Genomic DNA, 18,461 nt, shown 5'->3' with positions numbered 1-18,461 from the left:
TCCATATTCTAAGCTAGTGGTTTCCCCATCAGCCTAGGACAGTACAAGCATTTGCTCTCCAGCTATCCCCCATCCCAGTCCAAAGTGATGTTAAAGATAACAGACTCATATAGACCTCTACATTTGCTAAAGCAGCATATTCTGGCATTTCAGTCAAATATTCTAACCAAGACTGTGCAAGCTGGATTGATTTAACTTTCATTGTCTAAAAATAGGTCCTAGCAAGGTGTCAGTACCAAAAAAGCTAAAAGGAATGGAAAAGAGAAAATACTGAAGGCACACATTGGTTATATTCAGTATGAGTGAGCACTTGCCTACCTAATGCACAAATCAGGTTAAGAATCCAGGCAGCACATACGCACAGATTGAGATAAATAAACAAGTATGAACATGTGTAAATCACACTCCCATATCAAAGTCGTGAAAAATGCATATCGTATGTTCTGCCTGATTTTCCACCAGAATTATCAGGTTTTTATTTCAAGAGAAGTTACAATAAGTCAGAGTCTATTCTCCATACAATGACATTTATATCAGACCTGTTTTTTCTTTTCTTTTTTTTTTTTTTTTAGCCAGAAAACTGGCCCTTCTACTACTTCAATTAAATCCTAGTGTACTGTAGATAGGCCCCTTGTCACACATATAACAAAATGGAAAGAGACACCAAATAATTAACTTACTATTACAGACAGAAACGCGAAGAACCTTGCCCTGTGTAGTCAGCACTGCCTTGTAGTTTTGATTAAACTCATGTGTTTGACTGAATTGCTACCTAATCTTTTCAACTAATTACTGTCTAGTGCCTGCCTGCTTCTAAGTATTTTTCATTCCTTAAAAATCTGTTGTTTGCAACCATTTCCTTGTTAATTTTTTGGAGAACAAAAAGTAAAAGAAAGGCTTTATTCCCCGGTTAGGTCTAGATCACATATAGGAAGGAGAAGAGAGATTCTGCTACACTTTATTCAATATGATGTTACAAGAAAACAACAGTTACAGCTGACAAACCATTACATCTTTCATAATACAGACAAATTACAAGGTGTAACAAATAATGCGACATTTATTTTACTGTACTGCTTACTATGCTGTTCTTCTGAAGTATATATATATATTTAATTACATTAACATTGTTTTCATGTACCAGCCCTCCCCTTTTTATTTGTTAAAAAAAGAACACCTCTTAGTGCACCATACAAAAATCCATGTGGAAGCTGGCAAGCAGGGATTTTGTATGCAGCACCATTGAAATGCATTTTGGGGGATGGGAATTATTAGTGCATCCTTTACTTTTAGATTTTTTGCTTATGTGAAAAATGCAAGGCAGTAACATACAGTCACTCCCCCTAAATGGTGGTAGGGGAGAGTATTGTTATGCTCAGTAATGCAATGTAATTCTGTTTATATGGGGTGTTTGCCTTTTGCTCCCCAGTCTGTATAGCCTAAATATTTTATATAACAAGGATTATAAACCCAATAATATTCACAGATGGGTATTTTGTATATGAGTGTACCAGAGCATTGACTACATGTTCAGTTGTGTGCGCTGACACACAGCACACAGGGGTGTATGTCACCCACTGGCCCACAGGGAATTTATTATCGTACCTTCCTTCCCCAGTGCAGAACTCCTGAGAAAGTGAAAACCCTGTGCCTCTGTCTACTGCAGACTGAATTTTCAGTGTTGCATGTACTGACGACTTACCCTAAACCATGGTTCTGATTAAAAACAATAGTGAGAATTAAAGGGACCCAACCGATCCAGGACATGATACAGCAAAGTAATATCGGTGCTATTGGAGTGTCCTGACTGGTGTGGTGCCTGCTGGGTGTGGATAAGAGCTGATCTGAACCCAGCAGGAGAGAGGACTAAGCCATCTCCAGCTGGTTGACTTGTAAAGTCAGGTTCTGTGAACTTGAACTTGTAAGGAATCTCTGTATCATGCAGACCATCTCTATCACCATCTTCCCTTCCCCATTCACTTAATATTAGATCTCTCTCAGAGTTAGAACATGCCCTCCCACTTTTATCTGCCTACTACACCTGCTGCCCTGTGGCTGCTCTCCCCTCTCGCAGCAAAGACACATCCTCTCAGTATCATCAGGAAGGATCTACTGGGGCTCAGCCAAGTGGTAGGAAAATGAAAGTTACGCTGCTGCCAGCTATTGACTCCGAGCGTGTCCCACAGTTTCTCAAGAACTGTGCCCCAGAGACTACGGGTCACTTAAGCCAACTTTTGACTGTTGAAGGCATGAAACACCACATTCCCGGCACCTGCAGCACATCTGGAAGGCCAGGCTGCTTCTTCTTGTCCCTTTGAAGATTCTGCAGGAAACTTATTGGGGAAGACTCAGAGAAAGAGGGTAATGCTACTGATCTCTGCTGAAGCTATCTCAAGTGCACTGATAGGGTTTAAACAGTCCATTTTGCAACACTGAGAAGAGCTGTGGTGAAAACTCCACTTCTGTAAGATGCTGAGAGGTGGGCTAGCTGTCAGGGGGGTCCTAACTGATGGGTGTCAGTCGGGCTAACCATGCAGGTAAGGCCTCTGCTGGAATGAGGAAGAGGGAAATAAGGCTGTATCGTCAGTTCCCTGGATAAAGGAGCTTCTACTTTCTCAAAAAAAAATTGACATTTCCCAGCAGATTTGATGTTCCAGAAGAACAATTTGCAGTGCTCATGTTATCAGCACCAGCTTGCTGAGCCCGGGTCCCCTTGGCGCAGGGAGAACATCCCCAGGGCCCAGAGCCTCCGCAGGGGAGCAGCAGTAGGGGCGCCTGGGAAGTAGGTGCACAAGTAAGAGATCATGGTCACTCCTTAACTGGTCAGTAGCCGAGATAACCTCACTGCTGCTGAAAATCAAGTTACTATTTAGAAACCTAGGTATTTATGCACTTTCCTTTGGGCAACTGAGTTTGAAGATTTTTGGACCAACTTTATTTCAGTGGTTGCTTAAAAGTGGGAATGGGACAGAGAAGATAATCTCACGCACACGTGTGTGTACACACACACATACATACCTTAAGCAAACACTGTACATGAGTCACTATGGATAGTAATGTGCTAGGCTTGTGGGAACAGTTGGGGAATTACTCTCTATATTAAACCTTCAGATGTTTAGTTAAGCAGTGTAATTGCTTGCCTCCCAATTTAAGCTGCCAAGTAGAAGTATCTATGAAACTACCCTTATATTCCTAATTGAAATCTTTGTTACATTTTCAAAAATTCTTCAGATTTTTGCAGCAAGTTTTTTTTTTCTAAAAATAGCTAATTTTAATCATCAAACTGCACACGATTTAAGTAGCAAAGATAATGTATAAAAGACTTTTCTTTTACAAAAAAAAGAAACATGAAACCCAAACAAACCAGTCTAAGGCAGTTTCAGTGTGTGATAAATTCAAAAGTTCAGTGGTCACTTTTCCCCCCTCATAAACATGGGGGAAAAACTGTAGTAAGTTCTAAATAGGATTGTGACTTAAAGTGGCTTTCAGATGGCTTTTACCAGATCCCGAAACAGAGATGTCATTGGGGAAAACTGTCTTTTAATGGCTGTGCAAATATTGAGAATATTTCCACGGTTCAGGTCTTTGAAAGTGTAGACTCATATCCTAGTTCATTAAGAGGCCTTTCGTAGCTACTTGCACATTCAAGGATTTGCCTTATTGGGTGTTTTTTTCTTATTAAACACTGCTGGAGTTTAATAAGATGGCAGTGGCACAAATCCTTTTCCCCTCCTTTTAAACACTGAAAGCTAACCAAAGTGTTACCACACTTCTTAAAAATGTAATTCAATGCATCCAGCAAGCAAAGGATGTCAAATTTATGTGTAGAATAATATTGCCTAGCAAGTGCTTCTCTCTGAGCAGGACTATAACTCAACAGTGGTTTTTGCACCATACCCTGCCCTCTCTGAATGCAAAGCATTGTATATGGTCAGGGCAGTTTTATCACACTCCTGAACACAATTCTCCCCAACCAAAAGGTAGCAGGGGCTTCCTTTTCTAAAATCACACAACTTAGTTTCTGGCAAACTTTGCATTTGAGTAATTAATTCAGAAAAGCTATCTAAAGACACAGTATCTGGTAGTGCCTTTCAATCAGCTCAGAATACCTATGGAAAAATAACTCAAAAGGTGCTTTGGTGTGGAACAGCAAACAGTCTGGGATAAGGAAAATTCTACACTTTGCTTTGTATGTGGCAAAGTAATACAGCTAGATTTAATGGCTCATTCAACAAAAGTTTTTCTGTACCTTAGTATCTGCCTTGAATTAAACAGAACAGTTTCATCATCTGTTTTCAAGAAAACATTCCAAAAGGTAAATAGTGTGAGGAAGAACATAGAGATGTTAGCCAAGACCCCTAAAAGAAAGAAATATTCTTGAAGGGAATAAAAACATAAAGAATTCATTGTTTATCTGTCAGCTGCGTACATCTCATCATTTTTGCTCTGTCTTTCTCACAGGCCTATTTTGAAAACTGGCATGCTACATAGCCTAAGCAGAGTAACCAAATTCAGAGTACTGAAGTAAACATGCAATTATTGCCATGTTTTTATAATGGATATGAATAGTCTGAGGAGATAATGAAAAAAGAAATAACCCAACAACACTTCAGAATAGTGGCAAGGTGCTGTAATTGTCAGCTGATCAGACAAGTTGGGCTTGCTGTGGCAGAAATAGTCTTCCCATTGGTTGCAAAATATGCACAACTCTCAAAGAAAACACACAGTTCTTTATGCCACCATTGGCTTTTTTTCGTACAGTTGTTAACTGAGGAAGTGTGAACACCAAATGTGTTGTCTTAATGTATTTAAGACATTGCTGGTGAAAGCATAAAAATCCTTACAAAGATGCAGCGCTGCAGTGGAAAATCAAACAAAATCAAACACAAAAGACTGAAAGAGTACATGCCATGTATCAGTAAGCAAAAGCTTAATCTTCACATAGTTCTCTGAAATCACAAGGTATCCAAATGCGTGCAAGGTTTTAAATAAATTGCAGGGAAAAAACAGGGTCTTGCCAGCTTCAATTTTCTTTTGAATGAAATCCACCATAGAGAAAGAAAGGAAACAGGCCATGGTTCCTTCCTGGTGTCGGCCTCCTCATTAGGTTTTTGCTTCCCTCCTCCAAACTGGTAAATTTAATCCTGTAAGGAAACAATATAAATTATAATAAGAGTCATGAATTGCATTTTTTAATTATTTTTCACTTGGTAAAACATAGGTTAGTCCAAAGCCGGTTATTAAAACACCAGCTCAGAGCAAAGGACAGACTTCCAAAGCACTTTTAGAGCTGGTATCTCAAGAAAATGAACTTAAACCACCAATGTTTTCAGGGTGGTTGCCTAAGTGAGATATATTAATCCATATTCATGTATCTCTGCCTCAAGTGCTAATCTTCAGAGGTGCCATCAGCACTCACATTCTCCATGGAAATTATAGGCAGCCATAAATAGACAGTTGGCTCTTCTAAAGGTGGTCACACCCCACGAAAGCAAAGGAAGGTTGCTAAATGCTGGCACAGCTTCAGGGGTTTACAAGCTTTTTTTGCCCCCTTTCTCGTGGAGTCCCTAGTGATCACCTTCACAGCAATGCCTGCAACTAGTTTATGGAAAGGTCTCCTCAGGTTTGCTTCCCAAGAGTTATTTGAGGTACCCTGGGGCACATCACAGACATTTCAGCAAACACAACCAAGTTATGGAGCTCCTTGGTGTACTGTGTTTAAACATATTCACCCTTATTTCAGTGTTTTTCTATTAATAGACAGATAACTAAAACCTCTCCTTTCATATACCTAAAATAAACATTGTCTTTCATTCTGCTTCACTTATGTTGTCTTTCACTCTGCTGCGGATTCCTGTTTGTATAGGCTCAAAGCAGTGATCGGTCTTGTGAGAAAGCGCCATGATGTTTTTGAGATTTACACAAAACAGGAGACAGGCTGAGAATGTGGGAAACAATTTAAAAGAAAACATCCAACAATTACAAGAAGAGCCAGGTGAAGGCTAACTGGAGCCATTGGAAGGATTTTATAATTAATATATTTAACTCTTAATAAATGTCCATCTAGAAATCTATGCCAAGTAATAAAGTGAGACTTTCTGAGAAATTCTGCAGTTTTCTAAAGTTCAAAATATATTTGTTTTACAAGGTTTGTCAAGACCAAGGATTCTAACTACAGACCTGCTACATTTTTAAAATGTAGGTGCAGGATGACAGTCAGATATGGAGGAATTTTAGCACTTAAGAAAAAGAATACTGAAATATTCATTGAGCATGGAACTGGTTTGTATTAGCATGTCCTAAAACTATTTAAATCAATCTGGATGCAGGTGCCAGTGAATCTCGTCTAGCCCTTATTTCAAAAGCAGGAGAAAAACAAGGCATCAGTTTTGAACTGCAGTTTCAAGCATAACATTTTAATTGTGGCTTTCATCAAAACAGCATAATCTCTACACAACATCTAACTTTCATAATTTCCAGGGTTCCTGTCGTGGTTCTTGAGAGCATTTCTTCTGCCCTTTAAGTGCCAAAATACCTGAACTGGATTAACAAAAGCCTGTTCTTAATGATGCGTGGCAGCATCTTGGGCCCTCTTGGAGCTTGGTCTACCATCCCTTGAGTCCTGCTCTAGTTGTTTCCTAAACACTTCTGGAGTTTGTGTGGAATGTCTATTCCACATGAAAGACCCACTTTCCCCAGGGTCTAGGAGCTTAGCTGAAGTGCCAATAAATCTTGTTTCAAGGAATACATTAGAGCTGACCCATTCAGTCTACCCTTCATAAGCTTAAAAAGAAAAGCAGTGTTTGGAACATGCAGAGATTCACAACTACTCAGTGGTGAAACGCTGTTGACAATATTCCCCAAATCCCACATTTCCCTTTCTTCAAAAGCACTTTTTAGGGATGACCTTTTCGGAGCCCCTCCTTACAAAGAAGCAACTAAACTCCCAAAGCTCCTTCCAATGTTGAGCTTGCATTTGGCCCCCCCACCACGCACACTACAGCTGTGGAAGGTGGGCTTGTGGTTTGGAAGCCAGATCTATCCAGATCCAGAACAGCTGGCCTGATTTCAGGCTAAACCCAAATTGCTGGAGTTCCAGAGACTGGCACAAGCAGCAGGGACATCTACGACAGGTAACAAAACGATCTGGACAGAAAAGCCTCTGGATGGAGGCTTTTCCAGGAGCTACCAAATTGCTCAGATTTGAGAATAACTGCCATTACATTAATTACACAGAACTCTTCCTTTCTATCAGTGGACCTCAGGGCGATTTCTAAAGGAGATGAGCATCACAATTCTCCCAGGGTTGTGCTACAATTTCCCAGTGACATTTCCCACATTTTCTGGCTTCAAGTCAAGTAGACAAAGCTGATGACACGTTCTCCACGGCAGGGCCTGAGCATGTGAAATGGGGAATACCTTCAACAGAGGCTTAGAACTTCCAGAATCAAGCCCTAGAACACTGAAAGCTTCCTTAGAAATTAACAAACTGACAGCTGCTACCATTTAACACGGGGTAGAAAAGCCTGTGCATACTGGCAACCACTGCAAACCAAGGACGGAACACAGGGTAGCAGAGGTTACATAAATGTGCACGGGAGACTGCAAAGTTTTTTGCTGAACCTCATTTGTTTTCCTGTTCTGGCTCAGTATAAGACAGCTGACAGATTTCTGATCACAACTCTACCAGCTCCAGCTTTGCTGGGTCCTGCTATGCCAGCGCTACAACCGGGTAACTGGTTTCCTGTGAAGCCAAGAGCCTGTGTAGTGGTATGGTGGGCACTGCCACCTCCCCCCTTCTGCATAGGCTCAAGATTTAGACTAGATCAAACAGTAGACTCGCTGGAAAAGAAGATGATTTGACACCACATCTCCCCAGTGGTTCTGTCTGGAGAAAGCTAGAAGACATAGTGCAACAGGAACCAGGGAGCAGCTAGCTGGTGATGACAGTTTCTCTGGAGACCTGTTGAAGTGCACCGCCTGCCTGGTTTGGGAAGCCGGCCTGCATGCCGGCAGTGCAACCCACTGCTTGCACACCTGCACAGCCAGGCTGTTCTGAGGCTGAACCCTAATTTTTGGCTGCTGAGACAGTTCCACTGGGCAAAATCCTTACATGATCTTTGACACAGCAAACAAGCCTGGTAGTTAGGAATACATACTCTGGTAATATATAACATATTCATCTTATTGTTGATTCAAAGTGGAGTCAACAGGTGAAATCCCTTTCCTTGGGAGTGCCCTCATGGAGTGCCAGTTTTCTCCTGGGCGGTGGGACACAGAGGTCTACCTCTCCTGAAGCAGAGAAAGAAACTGAACACTGATATACCACTTCTCAGCGGAGGGCTGTAATTGCTGTGCTGTGGGACAGGAGGCCTCCTTCTCTTCGCTTTTGTTTTGTTTAAGGTGAGACTCACATCAAATTGACACCTCCCTAAACTGGTGAAAGAGGAGGGCCTCTCTTTGTCCACAGCAGAAAATCCATCCATAATAAACCAAACACGAAATATTAGATTGGTGTGAACTAATCTTTTTATTAAAAACCTACTGTTTCTTCAGTGGGGCTCTTGAACTGAAACATCAGTTGTTCACACATCCAAGATCCGAGGCAGGGCCCTCCACACAGGGCTGCTGTTCAGTTCCCAGATGGCTTAGTATTCCACATTTGCATTTTTAAAGATATATTTCAGAAATATACTTGCTTAGAATTTAATACATTTTCCTGATCATACAAATCAAAGTTTTGCTTGGTGACTTGGCAGATTGTGTTTATGGCCTCTGGTCACAGCTTTGCTTATAAAAGCGTAAGTTGTTAAATGGAATATTTACAACTTGTGATTTCCCAAGAGCAAAATAGGGTTCTTTCAGATCTGCTTAAAAAGAAAAAAAAAACAAAACCAACCACAAAACCTGAAATGTAGCAGACTGCCTTAAAAATGAAGTTGTATTTTTTTATCACAGGTCCAGGTACTTTTGTTTTTCATGACATCTCTACTAAACCTAATAGAAGATTACAAGCAAGTAAATGATGTGCTTGAAATATCAAGTGACCTAAATCAAGTAACTCAATTGTATGTTTGTTATCTAGAGAAATCATCTGCTGCATACATCCTGTTTGTTCCAGATCTCAAATGGGATAAAATAAGGTGTTGACCCACCTTAAAAATGGCAGACGCCAACTTCAGAATGCAGTAGCTGCTGATGTAACAGTGGTTCTAGGAAGGGATACTAAAGCTTGTAATTTAAACATTAATCATGCTCGCAAGACATGAGGCAGAGGAGGGTGACTAAATCCCAGATATTTTTCTTAGTAAATATTTTACTTAATAAGAGAATGTCCTTTCCTGTAAAATGGAAATCACTAACTCAATACATGCTCCTTTTGGCAGCATCAGAATCCTTCTCTAGGTGCTTTTAATTTTTGTATAAATTATCATCACATAGGGTGGAGTGGTGCTCCCGCAGAGTCCTTAGCATGCAAAGCACACTGAGAGTGCAGGTCTATTTATGTGGCAGCTGATTTAGCATTATTATAAGAGTATTCATTCTACAATGCCAGATTTAAAATAAAAATGTGTGCTGACAACTGGAGATACCGTATTCTCTATGAGCTGAAATATGGGGGTATTTAACATCATCAACAATATATTCTTTCTGCTTGTCCCTCCACCACACTTGCACACACCACAGATACTGTTCATCCTCTCTAAAAAAAAGTATACTATTAACAGGTGATTTTTGCCCACACCTTTTATTCATACCTTTGTTAGAGAGGCCATTTTTAAAAGCCAGCTAAACATTATCAATACTATTTGCACTCAGATAATATCTACATGCAACTCGTTGCTATAAATATTAATTAATTGGATCACCAATACCCATAATGCAACTTTATTTTGACCTACATGCCCTATGAACTAGATATTTTTTGGATTCAATTTTCTTAAAACCAACTGTCAGCATCATGTGATGGAAGAGATGAAAAATGAAAATGAGCGTTCCCGCTGTGCAGGTGAGTGACCTGTGGGAGACAGCTCTGCCTGCTAGGATTTTTACAGGTACCATCAGACACAGACCAATTGATTAGATCATCTTATACCCGCCACCAACTAGGCTCAAGAGACTAATTAGAGGGAGTACTGCCTGCGCAGGCACCCCATTGACACCTAATTTGCTCAGCCAAAGCCTTTGGGGAGAATGTATTATCTCTGCAGCTGCACTTCATGCATTTCTGATTTGAGGCATAAGCAAGGAGTACTTCTTCACTCTTTTGAGCAAACTGAGCATATAAACCCTTAAGTGCTAAATACAAGCAGACAAATTAAATCTGGCCAGCCTCCCATAAATTCTTTTCCCCCTTCAAATATATATATATATATGCATATAATAATGCATAGACGTCTTATTTTATATCTATGTCTATATGTGCACAAATGCAAGCATAAATAATATATATGTATGAACCTGTGTGTGGAAAGCATGGGTACCTAAAGACATTTCTATAAATATATGGTTTAAAAACCACAATTTTCATAGTGTATACAGTGCTCTCTTTTGCAGGAAAGTTTTACTTCTGTGAGATTTAAAACAAATGCGGTTGTTCTAATATATGAAAAATAATTGATCTGCGGTATTGTTAGCTCAGGCTCTGAATTACCCCATGGACAAGGCTCAGTAGACTACTGCCTATAAAGTTGCTCTGCGTATCTTCAGAGGTGTTAGTTCAAAGATTATTTCAGTATACAGCCTAGCTTTGTTGAAAGCTTTTCTCCGATGGACTGTACCTTGTTTGTGGTTTCCTGAGGAATACTGTTCACTAAGGCTAAATATAAGATTACTAAAATTGCTTTCTGCTGGGCTTTAGTTTTATCTAGTTATCCATGCCCCAAAATACACAGGAGAGGCAAGACTTAAGGCTGTCATTAAAAATTTATTTGGAAAAAAAAAATTGACACTAGAAAAACTATGATTTTCTTACAAACCAAGAAGGGTTTGAAGAAAATATTTTCTGCTGTAGGCTGGTATGTGATTCCTGAACTCAAATACCTTGTAACACACTGGAAAATGGTGGATTTGCATCATCTCTAAAATCGCACTGAAACAAAATATCTTCTTCTCCATGATGTGTCTACAAAGCAACTTTCAGGAACTGAATGAAGCTGAATTATTACAGTTTCATTTCAGCTTGTGTTAAAGCCCATGTTGATATGGTCATTTATAGTGTCAATTTAGGATCCTGCACCACAATAACTAAAGAAATAGAGAAGCCTTAGCAAAATACGTGCATGTTACCTGTGTGGCCATAGCATTAGGTGTAACCTCCTTTGCCAAGCACACTATGAATATGACTTCCAATCTTTTTGCTAGGATGGGGCGTAACTTAATAAAGAAAGAACATCCTCACCTTCCTCCTGTCACATGAGCCACATCTTTTCCAATTCACTTTACATTTCTTTAGCAATATTTAATCTCATTTAATGTTTCAATGACACCTCTGGATTATTTTGGCAACAGTTAGCTGTTATTCTTTCACAGACAACTCGGTACAGGGTACTTACTCATTATAATAATAACTACTATCAGTCATTAAAAGTAAACCACATTTGACAAATAAGTAACAAAGGATTTACTGATTAATTTTTTCTTGCTCTTTCCCCCTGTGTCTTAGTTACTACATTGGTATTCTTATACACACTGGATTTCCTAGCCTCTATCTTCAGTGATAAAAACTGCTGTATGTTCTTCTCCAGAGTTCCAGTGTATGAATCATAATACAGATTGCATATGGACACGTTCCTGTTTTAAGAATTCCCACAAGGAATTTTAACCCCGATGGACTTTGGCTCTGAACAGAGCACTGCAACTCCAAATAGAGGGATCTGTGTATGGGAGGTGACTGCAGTTTCAGGGTGGGTGCGAGGGTATGACCCTAAAAGAAGTGAGCGCTAGACAAAGACTGTAAACTAGTCAGAGTTAGAATAGTAACATAATTATAGACTGAATGATTTTATGTGTATATGTACATTAAATAAGTGATATATTCTTTTAAGGTGAGAGGTCTATGGCACAGTGGATATGGGGCTGGAAAGCAGAAACCAAGATTTTGGTTTTGCTGCTGAATGTGACTGTAAGCAAGTCACTTTATCCCCCTGTAACCTCTGCTTTGTAACAGGGGCTCTATTTTATATCCCAGCATCTAGGTTTAGAGTGTCTCCCAAAATGAGTGCCCCATTTTAGTTGGAGCCAGCAAGAGTTCAAATTACATAAATCCAGTTAAATTTAACAAAACTGCAATATTAGAATAGCTGCAAACTTTGGAAGTTGTTGAAATCCTTACTTGGACTGTGAGTTTTCCAAATCGTAGCTTTATGTACAATAAAAGCCCCAAATTAACGTCCCACATGGCCTAGAACTTTGTGAATGTGCATCCAACAGTCCAGTGTGGCAGGCTGATTCTGAAGAGCCAAGATTTACCCTTAAATTATACACCAGTTGCTAAGTAGCATATGTGCATATCAATAATTGCAAATCAGCTGTGCATACTTTGCACACAGGTCTCTTCAAAATATAATGAATTCCTTCATAGTGTGTCTTGCTAGGAAAAAAAGGGATATAAGTCCTGGTCTTCGCTGAAATATATTTTATCCACAATATTCACTTAGAATGATATTTGATAACATGATTGGTTTCACAGTTGATCTGTAGGTATACCTTTAACTTTTGAGTGGTTGTGGCAACTTCTAAATTAGTTTTCTCCAACTCTTTCAGCAAAAATTCTTTCCTACCCTAGCTGCCCACAGCTGAAGTTTTTTCTTTGAGTTGAGAACAAAGTCCACAAAGCCTTTTACAATTACCATTTGAATAAGGCTTCACATGAAAAATGGCCAGGGCTGAATCTACTACATGTCTTAGAGTTTTTGAGAATAAAGCACAGCTCTTTGTGAGTGAGCACTGGGAAAACTAATACTTCAGACGAAGATACTACAAAAATACCAGTATTATTGAGCTCAATATAGTTTGCAAGCAAAGCCACAGAAACCTTATTAAAAAAAAAAAAAAAAAAAAAAGTACGCTGAGGGTTTTGGTACACATTAAGACCAGAAAAATATTAGTGCTACTTTTTTGCAAGGACATACTTCTCAAACCTGACAAACAGCCAAATCCTTACAACTTCTTATAGCCTCCTGTTTGTTTTTCCTTTTCCAAAGGCTTCAGGATTCAGTATGTTGTTTATATTTTTAATGGCTTAAAGATTTATCTCCTCTAAAATTGAATCCCTGTAAAGGCACAGATTTTCACTCATGACTGTATCAGTAGAAAAACTGAAGGATGTAACTCAAAGATTTTCTAGATTCCAACATGCAAGAAATCCAAATGAGCCCCTCTACTTTTAAAAAAATTATTAATGTGATGTGTCTAAATTGCTATGCTTCTCACCCTGATAACTTTCAAAAAAGCCTGTCAAACTGACTGAATGTGAACTGAAGAAAAACTGTCTCCCTGGATTTACAATGAGAGAACCCAAACCTACAGTTTTTGCCAGTGTTTGACACAATAGGATCCTTATCTCAGCTGTAGCACCAGTTCTCTACACAGAAACAGCTAAGTAAATGCTATGCCTGAATAAAATTTGTAGATAGCTTAATTAAAAAATCTGAAAGAAAAAAAAAAAAAAAGAGAGCCTATCAGTTAATGGTCGCATAGAACAGAACTCAGAAAAGGAAATACCTGTTGGAAAATTATATACAGCCATTAATGCTCTGGTTAACAGGTCTGTTACTGGTTTGAACCCCTCTCTGGAGAAAAGGAGCACCAGGAAGAGCTGGTGAGAGATTTCCTCATTGCACTCTCTGGCTAAACCAAACAGCCAAGGGACTGGAGATTCAACTACAAGCAACTGGGTGCAAGTGATCTGAGCTGTGGGACCCTTCTACCATGACTCATCTTTGTGGCAGAGCCAGCCTAAGGAATTCCCACTGCTCACAAAGCTCACTCCTTATTCCTGCCCTGCAACTTGTGCCCCTGTCACTTTTCTTGATAAAACTCTCTGTGGGACTCCCTGCATGCTGGATCACTAAAAGTATCATAAGTGGGATTATTTTTAATGTAGATCTTCTCAGTGATCCAGTTTACATCAAATTTATAAACAGTTGCACCAGCACAACTAATGGGATTGGAAACCGGTAAGGGAGAAAGAAGGAACTGCCTGGATAGAGCTAGGCAGAAGTTTATTGCTCTGTTTTTGCCTGCAAAGACAAAATAATGGAATAACATTCTGATTTTTCATCAACAGCAGTTCCCCAATGCATTACTCATAACAAAGCTTCACTTTCTAAAATCTGAAGCCACCTCCCAGCTCACAAATGGCTAATTATTTTCAGGTATCCAGAAAGACAGTGAAATCTGCCTTAGCTGGCCACTTAGGGAGAAGTTGTCGCATAATGACCTACTAATTAAAAAGGAAGAAAACCATACTCAAAAGATCTGGGAATACCCATAAGATTGCCTAATAACGATAATCTCCTGTACATGTTTCAAGGGAGCAGCAAAGAAGAGACGGCTGAGAGCCCATGCCTCTGACTGAAAGTTCCTTGAATTTTTTTGGTTGGTTTTCATTTTTTTTTAGCAATAAAAATATGTTGGCCTGCCAACATATTAAGGATATGTTTAACAGTTTGTGAAGCTTCAAGTCAGAAGGGATAGAAAAATATCTGGTTCTTTGTAGGTCAGTATCTAGCTTTGAATGAAGAATACAACCCTTCAGTTCAGGGAGAGCAGATCAACTGTGTCCTAATCCAAATACCGCACGTTAAATATATTGACTACCAGTCTCATGACTGATGGTTACTGTTATTTGATGGTGCAATTTATCAACTTGAACCTAAGCATATTTCTTCTGTCTGAAGAACAACAGCTGACCAACTCAAAAGCCAAATGAGATGATGTGCCTGACCATCTCCCTCCTCTCCACCCCATCTAACATAGGAACAAGTAAATAAGAGAACTTACTTGGAAATTTATTCCTGGTTTTCCCTGTCATAGCTTTTATCCCCAAATCAAAGACTGCTGGAGAAAATGACATAAGATAGACTAAATGCCTGCCAGATGACTCATTAGCATTCATCTCCTCCCAAAAATTAAGCACTGCCTCATGCAAAGATCCACAGGTATTTAAAAATAGGGCATTTTGTATACATGTGATTGTTAATATCAGCCAAGTTCCTTCTTGAAAGATAAGTGCTCTTAGAACGAATTTAATCCTTCTAGTGTAACCAGTACAAAGTAGCTATGGGATAGTCTTGAGATGGGTGTGGACCATTTTGCTCTTTGGCTTACAGAAAACAAAGATTTCTCGGAATTTAAAGATACCTCTGTGGGGGATCATAACAGTATAAATTACTTTAGTTCCCACAGATAAATGCTAAATATTAAGAAAACAAAGTGTGAATGTTTATCATGACCAAAATCATTGTAGTAGCCTGAAAGTACTTACAGGCAGTTTGGAATTAAATTATGTTTATTTGATCTTCTTTGGAGAAGAAAGAATGAATGTCCAGGTGGGTGAGAAAGAAGAAAGAGGGATGGGTAAACTAAAAAAAAATATATTCCATTTATCACCTGTATTTTTATTTTTGTTAGTTTTATCACCTGTATTTTTATTTTTGTTAGTGTTTTTCCTAGAGAGTACTTTTCAAACCAGCAAGGAATTCTTAATTAATCTGCAATGTGGAGTTATGAATGCCTTTGTTTTAGCTTGACAAAACAGACATTATTGGAGTTGTGTTCTGGATAGCAAAGATCCTTCCAGCTAAGCACCATCTGGTTATACATTTTATTTGCTGCTGTGGCTTTTCAGAGACTGAACATCATGCCAAAGTGGTCATGTCAATTAAAATACATTTTTTTGGACAGCACTGCAATCTGTAAGCACACATAAAATTAGACAGAAAGCAGACCTCACATGCTGAATCAGAAGGATCTTTCCCATAATTGCAGTATGTTATATGAATGGCAAGTTTAAGTAATAGACTTATTTAAATTCTGGAATATATTACCAAATACTATTATGTCCAAAGCTCTTAGGCTATGTGTCCACCTACACCATGAATGCCATACAATGGCTTTGACAGAGATCAGGAAGTCCTTGGAGTCGACCTTTTCAAGACTGAATTGTTTCCTAACCCAACAGTTCCTAAGACTAGAATGGTGCAAGAGAGAAAAAATCCCAGGTTAGGAAATGCAATGGTATCTATATGGGATATTGCCTGACACTCTGCTCACTCCCTATAGGCTCTGCTGGTATTGAATACTGCTATGCAGTCCTTTCACCCATACAGCTCCCACTTGGGATTCTTGCAAAAATCTATGACATTAGAAGCAGTTACTGGCAGTTTCAGGCCAGCTGCTTTTTCCCTGCCAGTTCCATTTTTACATACAAAACTATATGGAGCACTGAAACAGAAATATTTCCCCAGTGCAGTCTCTGTGGCATTGAATGGAAAAAATGTTCCAGAATTGGCACCTCTACAGAGCATCACTCCAGCAATGAGGATATCCTATCCAGTATATAAAGAGATCACAAAGCAGCTCAGTGACTTTATTTCTCAGAGTTCCCACTCTGGCTGCAGTAAGAACCTTCTCCACATGTATGACTAAGATGTTCAAATATAACACATGGTTTGGGAAATCCAACGTGAGGTACTTCTCATAGACACGACTTTTAGAAACCATGCAGCATCCACGAGCCTTTGAAAATCAGGCCTTCTTCAGATATTACAGACATTCCCCCCTCCTTCTAACTGTTTTTTGAAAGACTTTTTTTTTTTTTTTTGAAAAAGCAGTCTCACATGCTTGAGAGGCTTCATACATGTGGCAGAAATAGTAGATGTAGATGTCAAATCAGGTGCAACATACCATGCATTTTGTGGTATGCAAAGACAGGGATCATGGTAAGATGGAGTACTAAATACTTTCTTTTCAGTGCCATAAGCATCAGTTTTCTTGTAACTGCAAGAGATGCTTAATCTTTTTTTTTGAAGCTCCATTATAAATGTAAGGTTTTGCATAGCTCATTTAAATAGTTTAAATGACACAAGGTTAAGAACAGGAAAGCCTTTCACCAAAGGTGGTTAGTCCTTTTCAAAGATTTCATATTATTTGAAGCTTACTTTCACTGCATTCTTTTACCTTGGCTGCTTCCCAAGTGGGTATAAGTTAATTAAATAGGATTTTGACCCTTTAACCTTTCCTATAAACTGCATCTTTACCTAGCTCTATTTAAATAAATCAGATAAAAAAACAATCATGTAGCAGAATATGTATTTTTACAGCTGTGGAAAAAAACAAACATGTCTATTAAGCTTATTTGTAAAGTACTTAGTAGTCAAAGCAACAGCCAAGTCTCATGGATGATTTTAATTAAAATAAATCTGGGTGGGCATATAAATTCGTTTACGATGGCTTTTCTCAAATTGAAACTTCTCTAGCATTACTGAACAGCACTGCACTACAGTAAGTCCCATTTGTTCATGCCAACTGAAGTTCAATCTACCTGATTAGCTTGTATTTGTTTTATGAGTCATGTCAAGTGTAGCTAATCTTTATGAAAAATATCAAAGATATGAGGCAACGGAAAGGAAAGGAAAGGAAAGGAAAGGAAAGGAAAGGAAAGGAAAGGAAAGGAAAGGAAAGGAAAGGAAAGGAAAGGAAAGGAAAGGAAAGGAAAGGAAAGGAAAGGAAAGGAGGAAGGAAGGAAGGAAGGAAGGAAGGAAGGAAGGAAGGAAGGAAGGAAGGAAGGAAGGAAGGAAGGAAGGAAGGAAGGAAGGAAGGAAGGGCAGATAATAACAATACAGAACGATAGCCAGCACTTCTATAACAGAGGTGCTCTGGGTCTAATTATCAAAACAGGGTGAAATAGATGCACCAGGAGAACACCATGTTGCTCTCTCCAGACAGTGTGACTTTCTGTCACACTAGGACTTTCTACCTTTTTCACCTTAAAATACAGGTGTCTGAATATAAACACCACCTATTATCACAGATTATTAGACCCCTCCAAAAAATGACAGTACTCTTAATTTAATCCAGAAACAAAATATAGTTTAGGTATGAAGGATGATAACAGTTACATATGCAGAAATGAGTAACTAGCTCTCTTATAAAGAATGAACAAAGAATTAAGCTGCTTCTTTGTGCCTAAGTGATGTGTTCAGGTCTCCTCACAGGCAGTGACAAAGACGCTGCCACTGGAGCCTGAGCACTGATCACATCTCTCACCCCCAGCAGGGATTTCATAAATTGAGCTCATCACAGAATGAAATCCTTCCAAAACACAGGCCTTTGGTTTGATATATTAATAGTGATACTATCTAACTGCCTTACTGGTGCATTATGTTCCAATTTTGCAGCCATTTGGTGAGAAATACATGCATATTCAAGAATGTTAGGTTTTGATCAATGACTGG

General features: G+C 39.0%; 1 protein-coding gene across 6 annotated transcripts in view; it reads right to left on the bottom strand.

The window, feature by feature from the left end:
- Positions 1 to 942: 942 nt before the first annotated feature.
- Positions 943 to 18,461, bottom strand: part of CDK14 (cyclin dependent kinase 14) — a 319,737-nt gene continuing 302,218 nt past the window's right edge. For all 6 annotated transcript variants that reach the window (XM_074900249.1, XM_074900255.1, XM_074900252.1 and 3 more), the window contains one exon: positions 943 to 5,144. The gene's annotated coding sequence lies outside the window, so the exon portion shown is untranslated. The remainder of the gene's footprint in view (positions 5,145 to 18,461) is intronic.

Source organism: Athene noctua, chromosome 2 (genome assembly GCF_965140245.1).
Source record: "Athene noctua chromosome 2, bAthNoc1.hap1.1, whole genome shotgun sequence".
In the NCBI taxonomy this organism is placed as follows: Eukaryota; Metazoa; Chordata; class Aves; order Strigiformes; family Strigidae; genus Athene; species Athene noctua.
The sequence above is the reverse complement of the archived record's forward strand: the minus strand, read 5'-3'. Positions and strand labels throughout refer to the sequence as shown.